The 10334-nt window shown below is 43.4% G+C and overlaps 1 pseudogene; it reads left to right on the top strand.

Moving 5' to 3' along the window:
* Positions 1-977: 977 nt before the first annotated feature.
* Positions 978-8826, top strand: LOC109776549 (uncharacterized; annotated as a pseudogene).
* Positions 8827-10334: the final 1508 nt, after the last annotated feature.

Here is a 10334-nt window from a genome sequence, read left to right on the forward strand (position 1 = left end):
CCAAGTTTTCTCTTCCTTTCCCTCCCTCCTGATTTTGCTGAGACCAAAACCATTCCAACACCGAGGCGGACAGGTGAGCGACGTCGGTTCTCTCTTCCTTCTTCCCCTGATTTCGTTGAGACCGGAGACCTCCTTGTTCTTTCTCTGCCTTTTCTGTTGTGCTCTCTGTTTCAATTCATTCCCGCCGTTTCTCCATTGATGATCTCTCTCGGGTCACCTCCCGATTAAAAAGGCTGCTGCTTTCTTGGTCTCAGTTTTCCGGTTGCGTTTTCTCTGCCTGTATTAATGCCCACGCCCGCCCCACGGCTGACAAGGTGCTTTTATTTGCTCCTTCTTGCTTGCAAGAATCTAGTGCTAGTACTAAAAAGAGCAAGAGTTTTGGTTATTTCATGCAGCAGCCTGCAGCCGTCTTCTCTCTATTGTGCTACTTGCATCATCATATGCATGTTGTGGATTGGACTCCTGCAAATTGATCGATGAATTTCCAGTAGCAAACACAAGAGTGTTAGCGAACAAACTCTGTTTCATGTAGGTGATTTACTTGGTCAAGCCGTGTCCGAGTTGACCAGAGCTTCATCGAGCTTACTGCATTTTTATACTATGAGTGAATATTAAATTTATTTAGTTGTCGAGCCGACCTCAAATCTTCGACAACTTCTTTCGAGTCGAGCTCAAACCTAATACTATTAAATGTGTACCCGGCTCGAGCCGAGTATAACATGATTCTCTCGAGCTTGGCTCTGGTAGTCGTATGTTAGTAGGTACTACAACGTACGTAGCGGGCCCCATGAGGGTACTTTACTAATCTAGAGATTAGGAACTTATAGGACTTTAAGCAAATGACTCACATGGTGGAATTATATGTCTTTGTAGGAGCTGCTTTATGAAGATCTATAATCATTTTTCTTAAAAAGAAACGCTAAAATGTTGTTACACTTCTGATAATTACAGCGGCGTAGGAGAGTAGGCAGGAGACCATGGCCATGGCAGAGGAATGCAAAACCCAAGCCTCGGGAGTCGTGCACGCCAACCAGCTCGACGTCGACGACGTGGAAGGTTAGCACCACGCATGTCACCTCCATGCTATTCGTTTCGAATGCATTTTTCGATCCTGCCGATGCTGATCGAGTTCTGTCGTCCTGTCCTTGTACCTTGCTTTGCAGCTTCCCTGTCACCACCGCTCGAGATGGACAAGAAGGCCGGAGCAGCAGCGCCGGCGCCGCCGCCGCTAAAGACGCCTGCCAAGGTACGAACACGAGATAGACGTCCACTTCGTTTCACCGTCACTCTTTCTATATAGACTAGAGCAGATATCTTCTTTTTCAATGTGTCGTGTCCAGGTTGTTGTCTGCTTTTCGTGACCTGTAAATGACAAATGGAATTTTGATCTACCCGTACGAACGATGATTGGATTGTATTGACATCTTTATTTAAGCTTACTTCTACGTAGACGGGTCAAAGTCAAACACACCGAAGGGTGCATTATTGGCATTTTATATGTCCATGTGGAAAGATTGGCAGTATAGTTGCTATTTCTGTTCTTCATTCTTGTCTAGCATAGGTCAAAGAAACCATTTCCTTTCTTAGGCTAAGAAAACTAATGCACAAAGAAATTGCATATCAGTCGTACACGCAGGCCTGACAGAGCCAAGATTTATAAAAGCGAACACTTTTTTAGGGGATTATAAAAGCGAATACTAATATGCATGATACATGCTAAGTTCACAGAAAATAAATTCATGAAGCTCAAAAGATTTGTTATGACAGCTCTAAAACATGTTCATGTTCTTTTCTGTAAATAATTGTTCACATATTCGGAAAATATGTTAAAAACTATTCAGGCATTTCAATAATGTTCATGTAATCAAAAAAATAGTTCATATACTTTAGGAAAATGTTTGTGTAACTATTGAAAAGTGTGCATGCCTTCTAAAAATTCTTCATATAATTTTACAAATTATTAAGGCGTGTAAAAATGGTCATGTTTTTAAGGAAAAGCGAAAAATACATAACTAAAAAGTGTGCACGCATTTAAAATATATCTTGTGGGGTAAGCACGCATTTAAAATGTTCATGTAACTGAAAACATATTCAGGTGATCTTTTAAAATATTCTTGTACTCTAAAAGCAGGTTCTCAAATTTTAAAAACGTTTATTTAGTTTTCAAAAATATTTTCACTTTTTTAAAAAAATAATGTATTATTCATAAAATGTTATATTCTTTATATGAAAGGAAAATAAAATGGAAAATGAATCAAAAAATTAAAAACAGCGAAGAGGAAAAATAAAATTGAAAACAACGGAAAACTATAAAAACAAAAACGGGGAGAGAAACAAAAAAAACATGAAAAAACCGGCTTTTCTGAAGAAATCCAACAAAGAGACAACACGAGACCCTCTCGTGCCGTGTAACCTAGCCCATGTGGCCATTTTTTGCGGGTGCCATGTGCGGCTTTAACCGGCAATTTAATCACCCCTAAAAAACACCCGGCAATTTAATGAACCTTGACCTTTTACATGTTAGGTCTTAGGCCTTTTTCGATGCATAAGTACTTAGTTGAGGTGTTAAATGTATGAATAGAGCTTACAACTAAACTCTTCAATGCATAGGTGTTAAGTTTTTTGTTAATATGCATCATTCACTTAATTAGTTTAGATTGTAGACTGTATTTTCATCTAGGTACACGTGCTTAGCCCACATATTTCGGTTATCAAAATGTCCTCTCTTCTCTTAATTATCTTGCGATATCATATGTTTACCTATTTATCAGGCTTAGCATCTATACAAAGTGAAGCACTGTGAAAGGCCTTAGCCATCGTACGCCAGTAGCATGAACCAAGAACAAATCCACTCAAAAAATCGTCACGCATGTGCCAATTTTCTATTTGGTACTCGATTGCGACTGGAGCGTCCAAATAGTGTTAGGGCTAGTTCTTTTGAAACCTTATGAAAGTCGTCCCCTAGCTTATTGTAGAAGCCGCCTCCAAATTTTTTTTTGGGGGGGGGGGGGGGGGGGGGGGGGGGGGGGGCCTTATATTTGTACGCCACTATGTGTAGTGCACTTGTACCTCCCTATGTACACTTGTATTTCTTTGTGCAGTATACGGCAAAATCAAATAAAACCACCCAGTCCACTCGCAACTATTGGGCGTTAAATGAGAAACTAAATAAACTGGCAGAAAAGGATGAAAACCAACAAAAAAAACCTAACTAAGTATGCCCTGGATAGTTAGTACTCTGCTCCACTATAGGTTGCTAGCAACTCGCCACGCGGCTGTGGCTAACGTGCCTCGCGCTCCCGTTGCGAGGGGTAACCTTACCTTAGGGTCTCCCATTTTATCAAAAATAATGGAAGAAGCATGTGAAGATGAATAAAATTCAAGGCTCCTAAGTTTGATCTATAAATCAAGTCACAAGCATCCTATTGTGCATAACAAAAATCATGAACCAAGTTTGTTCAACTAATCATAATAGGATAAACATCTATGGAGTGTAATGCCTCTACCATCGCCGGTAATCTTAAGAACTAAAATGGGTCGGCCCACTCCGACACAGAACCGATCCTCGCTGGCCCCTTTACTCTATTTTGGGACATGAATCCGACTAAATGGTCCAATGATAACTGGACTCCTGTCCCTTGGGTAAGATGGACCAACCCAATGCCAGGTCTGTATTAGAACAACATAATTTTAAATAGCATCATTTAGCAACTGAGTTTGTATGTCAAGTTAGGATATTTAGAGTTTATTCATTTAAGAAGAGAAGGCACTGTAGTCATCACTAGGTGGTCTACGGACCTGGATGTAATTTTTATTATTTCTGGTGTTCGTTGTACTGCCATGATTGAAGATGAATTGATCGGAAGTTTTTCGAAAAAAAAACAAGAGAAGGCAGATATGCGACTCAATTTTAACTTTCTACCGTGAATCCCCATAAATAGTATGAGTTAGCATATTTGTATCTTTATAATAGAAGAAATTTTGGGTCACTAGTTTGAAATTTTTCCAATAAACACAAAGGTAACAGACTTGCAAAACCATGTGCTATTGTAAAAACATACTGTCACTACTAGGGAAAACCTTATACACAAAAGCTTATCAGTAACGCCTGTTAAGAGGAGGCGCTACTGCTACTTAGCAGTAGCGCGTGGTTACAAAGGGTGCTACTGCTATCCACATAGCAGTAGCGCGGCAAGAAGAAAACGTGCTACTACTATAATTGCCACACCGTTGCCGACAGGCTAGGTAGTAGCGCCCTTGTGCGTACTGCGCTACTGCTCACAAAATAGTAGTAGCCTGTTTTTAGGGTATGGCGCTACTGCTAAGTTTGAACTTGGCCACATGGCCGGCCCCACTTAGCAGCAGCGCGGACTAGTATCCAGCGCTACTGCTATGACCCGTAGTAGTAGCGCTTTTCCGTAAGCCGCGCTGCTACTAACCCAAGCTTATCGTCTTCCTCCACGCGGCCCACCCCCACTCTCCCTCTCTGCTCTTCTCACTCTCCCTCTCCACTCTCTCCCCACGCCACGCCGCCGTCGCCCGCTGCCACCTGAAGAGATCGAGGTATCTCCTCCCTCCCCTCCTCCTCCTCCTCCCTCCACCTCTCTGCCTCCCTCTCCTTCCACCTCCCTCTCCCTCCCTCTCCCTGCCTCGTCCGTCCTTCTCCTCCCTCCAATCCCTCCCTCCTGCCTCCTCCCTCCCTGCCTCGTCCTCCTCCTCCCTCCACCTAGCTCCCTCCCTCCACCTCCCTCCCTCCCTCGCTCATCCCTCCCTGTTCCTCCCTATTTAGTTAATTAGTTAAAAATCAGTTGGTAGAAACATGTATTAGACACTTAGTTGGTAGAGATTATAACTAGTTATAGAATAGAAAATAAATTATCCTAATATAAATTTTTAGTAAAAAAATAAATGATAGAAAATTTTAAGTGTAGAAAATTTTCAATATAGAAATGTATTGGAATGCTATATGAGACATTTTTAGGTATCATACTTAGTAATAGAAGTTTGTTGAAAGAAAATTTAGGTATAGCAATTATAGTAATAGAAAATTTTAGTAAGTGTTGAATATAGTAGAACTAGGGTATTTAGTTATGTCAATCTCACATTGCCAAATTTAGTGAGAGAGAGAGAGAGAGACCTAGTTTCTATATTGAACCATTGTGAATGAGCGCCAAATTTGAATGCTCATGTGTGGCGCAAGGTATATCAACGACGAGCCGGTTGTTATTATGATAACGAGTAGAAGTTGTTAGATGACTATGATGATGCTTAGTTGTTATATCATTATGAGCATGATAAGTTATATATATATATATATATATATATATATATATATATATATATATATATATATATATATATATATATATATATATCAGTGGGTGAAATAAACAATGGATTAGATTCAAGTGGAGGCAACACATAATGCAGATTGAAAGTATACTACTAATCCAAACTTGATCATAGTAATCCAAACTAAAGTGATCAAATTTGGATTAGTAGTACTTTGGATCTGCACCATGTTGCCTTCAGTTGAATCTAATCCATGTCTCTTCCACCCACTGAAATAATAACTCATCATGATTATAAAATCATTTGATGAGACTACTACATAATATCAATACAAATACAGCGGCAATACGCAGTAGAAAAAAAACAGCAAACTTTACCAGTAGCGCGTGTAGCCCACCAGGCGCTACTGCTAGGTAGGTGTAGTAGTAGCGTCGGGTGAAACAAACACGCTGCTACTAGGAAGGCGTAGTAGTAGTGCCTGGCATCCACAGCCCGCTACTGCTATGCAGGATAGTACTAATGCGGCAAGTCCGCGCTACTGGTAAACATTAGTTGTAGCGTCATATCGGTAGCCCCCAACCCGCGCTACTGCTAGACTTTTCCCTAGTAGTGTGTATTACAGCCCGAGGCAACGGAATCTGAATCGACCCTCTTGTCTCGATGGGCCAGTGGCATGACCAGCTCCCCTGCCCTAATTTCATTATGAAGCATGTACAAAAAACTCATTGCGTTGAATTTTTTTTCAGTCGGCCGATGTCTCATTCTTAGATAATATGATTAAAAAGAACAAAAAATGTGTGAAAGTGCTCTTGTGAGTTCAAGCTCACATGCACTCTTTGTTACAGTAAAATCTGAAGAAAAAAACTATTTTTAGAAAAAGCTGAAATTTGGGAAACAGACATTGATATATATTTCACATGCGTGCGTTTTTTTGTGATGGAATGACATTCTTGAAAGTCTCGGCAAAAAAAGAAAATAATGCTACGAAATGATTTCAAAAATAATCCTTTTGGAGCATCGATTTTTTCTTTTGCCAGACGTCCACGAATATTATCCATCGTGAATGTTTGCATCAATGTTTTTTTTAATATTACTCCAATATTTTTCGGATTTTACTGTAGCAACAAAGGTGAGCTCGAGCTCACAAACTCCTGTCCGAAAAAGCTATCGCATATCGCTGTCGCTGGCCACCAGCCCACCACCAGATCAAAAAAAAAAAGACATAGGGGGCGTGAGGGGTGGGCTGGAGACTTTCTCAAAATGAAAATGAAAAACGAGATGGGGATCTGCAGCGTGCTTGCCACCACCAGCCGCCGTCTGCACCGCTGAAATGCTCGGAATGGGTAGGACACCGAGAAGCATGGATCCGGCGGGACGCCCCTCAAGCTCACCTCAACGTGGGTGGGAAGGCTCGCGGCTAGACGAGATCGGCATCCAAGACGGGGACTGTCGAATACGGAGCATCTGGTCACCGACGACCGATCCGTAATACCGCGCTGCCCCGAGCCGGACGCCCGCCAAGCCAGTCTTCAGGTCATGCATCGCCATGCCGTAGCGCTGAAGCAGCGGTCGCCGCAGCCCGTCGACCAGTTCGTGTTCGTCTGCACGAGGGCGGAGATGTGCCGCATGCAGCGGCCACTGGCCAAGACGACCAGGCTGCTCGTCGGTGCGTCTGCTAATGCCGCTTAGGAGAGATGCGAGTCGTGGACGTTGTACTTGTTGGCTGTTGCTATGGTGATACCAAACGGTAGCTTCAGATTTTTATGCCTATAGCTAGATGCATGGGGCATCAGTTCGGTACTGCTTCCCTTGTCCATGTCCTAGGCTTTCACTGAAGCTACTGTGTGCAGCCAAGCCAACAACACTAGCAGCAAAACATAAGAGCTTCTAGTTCTAGATGATGATTCAATCATTTTCCAACATCATTACTGTCGGGCTGAACACTGGTGCTTGTGGAAGATTCAGACAGAATATGAGGATCTAAGCATTCCATAAAACCACCAGAAAGAAAACATGAGTATTTTTTTATGTTAATGTTTGTTCCCCTATGATAGGTTACTAATTCCAGGTTCTGTCTTTCTCTTGCTTTTTGGATACAAAATAGATTTATCTATTTAAAAGAGGAGGATTAACCCCGGCCTCTGCATCAGAACGATGCATGCAGCCATATTATTCAAAAAACATCCCTAAGGTCTGCAGTTTAGTACAAGCTCACTCGGAGCTTAAAATGAATGAAAAAGAAGATCAAAATTGCCACAACTGACGAAAATATGACGAGATGACTAAACACTTAGCCTATTATTGGACCGTCATCCAAACCGGTTGTATATATCCGGAGCTGCCATGTGAAGAGTCTTCTCCAAATTACAATGTGGACAGAACTGGTGCCGTTTTGGCAGGGCGTTGTATCTATTAAATTTGACCCTTGTTACTCTTGTAATTTGCAGGCCGAGGAAGGCGCGCCATTGAGACCGATGGAAACAACCAAGGCCAAGGAGAACTTGGAGTTTGGGGCCAGCATTGCTGCCTTTGCTGTTAACATGATGGTGGCCTTGTACTTCCTCTCTCCACAGGACAGAGGAGCACATAATCAACGGTACATCATTCCATTGCTGCTTGGCTTCACATGCTTCATCAGTGGCTTCAGCCTGGTGCTGCCCAGCATGAATCTGCTTGAGCTCCCAGAAGACCTTGTCTCCGAGAGTCAGCGCATGGTCTCCAAATACCTTTCCGTGTTATGCAGCACACTACCTGTGGTAACATTGGCCAGCCCCTTTCTGCTCTCTGGGTATAAGTTATATAGGTACATTGCTCTTGCCCTTCTGGTCGCGATGATTGCTCCTGTTGCTGTAGTACGATGGTATGTGGGGCTCAAAGCCGAGAGCGGTGACGAAGAGGCAGCTTTCCAAGAGCACAAGGAGCAGTTGGAGGCTTCCTTCAAGTTGGTGTCAGCCATTAGCAACTCTGCTATCGGAGGCGTGGTTGCCCTGGTGGTCAATTACAATGTAACTGGTGGTTCAGGGAAGAACAGAAGTGTTGTTCTTGTGGCCATCTTCTTGGTGTTTACTACTTCAGTCTGGAGTCTGCTCTCCATGGAGATCCGTGCTAAGGTACTAGAGATCAACAGTCCAAGAGAGGATGTATCATCAAATGCATGTGGCTAGCGATTATCTTCATGCATTTGCTGCTAGCCTGTGCAGTTCTTGCAGAGGTTTTCGCTATAGTTGAGTTCAACATCTTCGCAGCATTCGCCCCTTGGGTTTTCGCAGCTGCCGTCATTTTCACGGAGCACTGCGTTGGCCGTGCAGCATCCCAGGGTTCCTTCATGGAAAGACTGAATCTCTCAAGGCCTGCATCATATTACTCCCCTCAGCCTTTATGTCCGGGTTTGCTCTCACGGTGGGCACCATCAAGCCGAACTCGACTAGTGTCGGCCTTGCTGCAGCTACCACCGTGCTAAATTGGACTTCAGCGATAACATTTGCTGCAGCAATATTTGCTATTATCATTGTAGTGGTCTTGGATATATTTTGAAGCGTTGTTGCTCCTGCAGACTGCAGTATCAAATCTTCTATACACTCTGCGCGGCATGTCCATGCACCAGAAGGTCCAGAACGAAAGAAAGGTGAATGCGTGAAATCACATGGTATGACAGGAATTGCCAAATTATCTAGTTTTAATATGGAAAACCTCGATGAATGTGGGGTCGGCTTCTGCAGCTCGAGGCATGATTACATATGTTTTCAAGCACAAACTTGGGATCCAGACTTGTTATATACTCCCTCCGTACCAAAATATAGGTCGTTGAACAAATCGTTCCGACCAGGCGAAAATCAGGGCAATGACCTTATTACCCCCGCTAAATTTGAATCTCCCCCTCCCCGATCATCTTCAAACGGACCACCAGAAAAAACCCGAAGAAACTATCCTCCTCCACCCCACCTAGTCTAGCCCTATCTAGCTTCCGCAAAGCGAACCCGACGTGAATCTTATCAACAATGATCATCGACATGAGCCACCTTATCGACAAATACAATATACAGTTACGTACATAAGCTCTATGTAAATATACAGTCTAACACCCTCCCTCAATGTTAACTGTGACCTGAAGTACAAATCAAGTTAAGATTGCGTCTACAACCTTCGAACTACGACTGTGGAAGTGGCTTCGTGAAGATGTCAGCAAGTTGATCTTTGGAAGAGATAAACTTGATATGAAGAAGTTTCTGCACAACACGTTCCCTCACAAAATGATAGTCAACTTCGATGTGCTTGGTTCGAGCATGAAAAACTGGATTGGACGAAAGATATGTCGCACCAAAGGACTAGTGGCTGATCTTGAGAGACTCCCAACTCTCTCAATAGAGACTGTACCCAGATAAGCTTAGCTGTGGCATTGGCAACTGCCTTATACTCTGCTTCAGTGCTACTCCAAGATATTGTGGCCTGCTTGCGCGCACTCCAGGCGATAAAGTTGGGACCAAAGAAGACAACATAACTCCCCGTTGACCACCTGTCATCCAGGCTTCCAGCCCAATCTGCATCAGAAAATGCCGAGAGAGCACTGGACGAGGCAGACCGGAGATGCAAGCCATACGAGACAGTATGGGAGAGATAACGCAGTATACGCTTCACAACTGACCAGTGTGAAGTCTGGGGAGCATGAAGATACTGGCACACACGATTAACCGCATAGGAGATGTCCGGCCGTGTGATAGTCAAGTACTGCAAGCCACTAAATGATGCGGTACTCAGTAGCATCATCCAAAGGAAGCAAAGCACCATCCAGGGCCGGTAATCGATCAGTTGCAGACATAGGAGTGGTAGCATGATTGCATTGCAACATACCGGCACGTCACAGCAAGTCCAAGGAATACTTATGCTGAGCGAGAGTCAGGCCAGCAGATGACCGTGAGACCTCCAGGCCAAGGAAGTAATGCAGAGCACCCAGATCCTTGACAGCAAAGTGACCACTCAGAGTAGACAACAGACGATCAGCGGCAGTCACTGGGGAGCTGATAAGAATAATGTCATCAATATAA

This window comes from Aegilops tauschii, chromosome 3, assembly GCF_002575655.3.
Source record: "Aegilops tauschii subsp. strangulata cultivar AL8/78 chromosome 3, Aet v6.0, whole genome shotgun sequence".
Lineage (NCBI taxonomy): Eukaryota > Viridiplantae > Streptophyta > Magnoliopsida > Poales > Poaceae > Aegilops > Aegilops tauschii.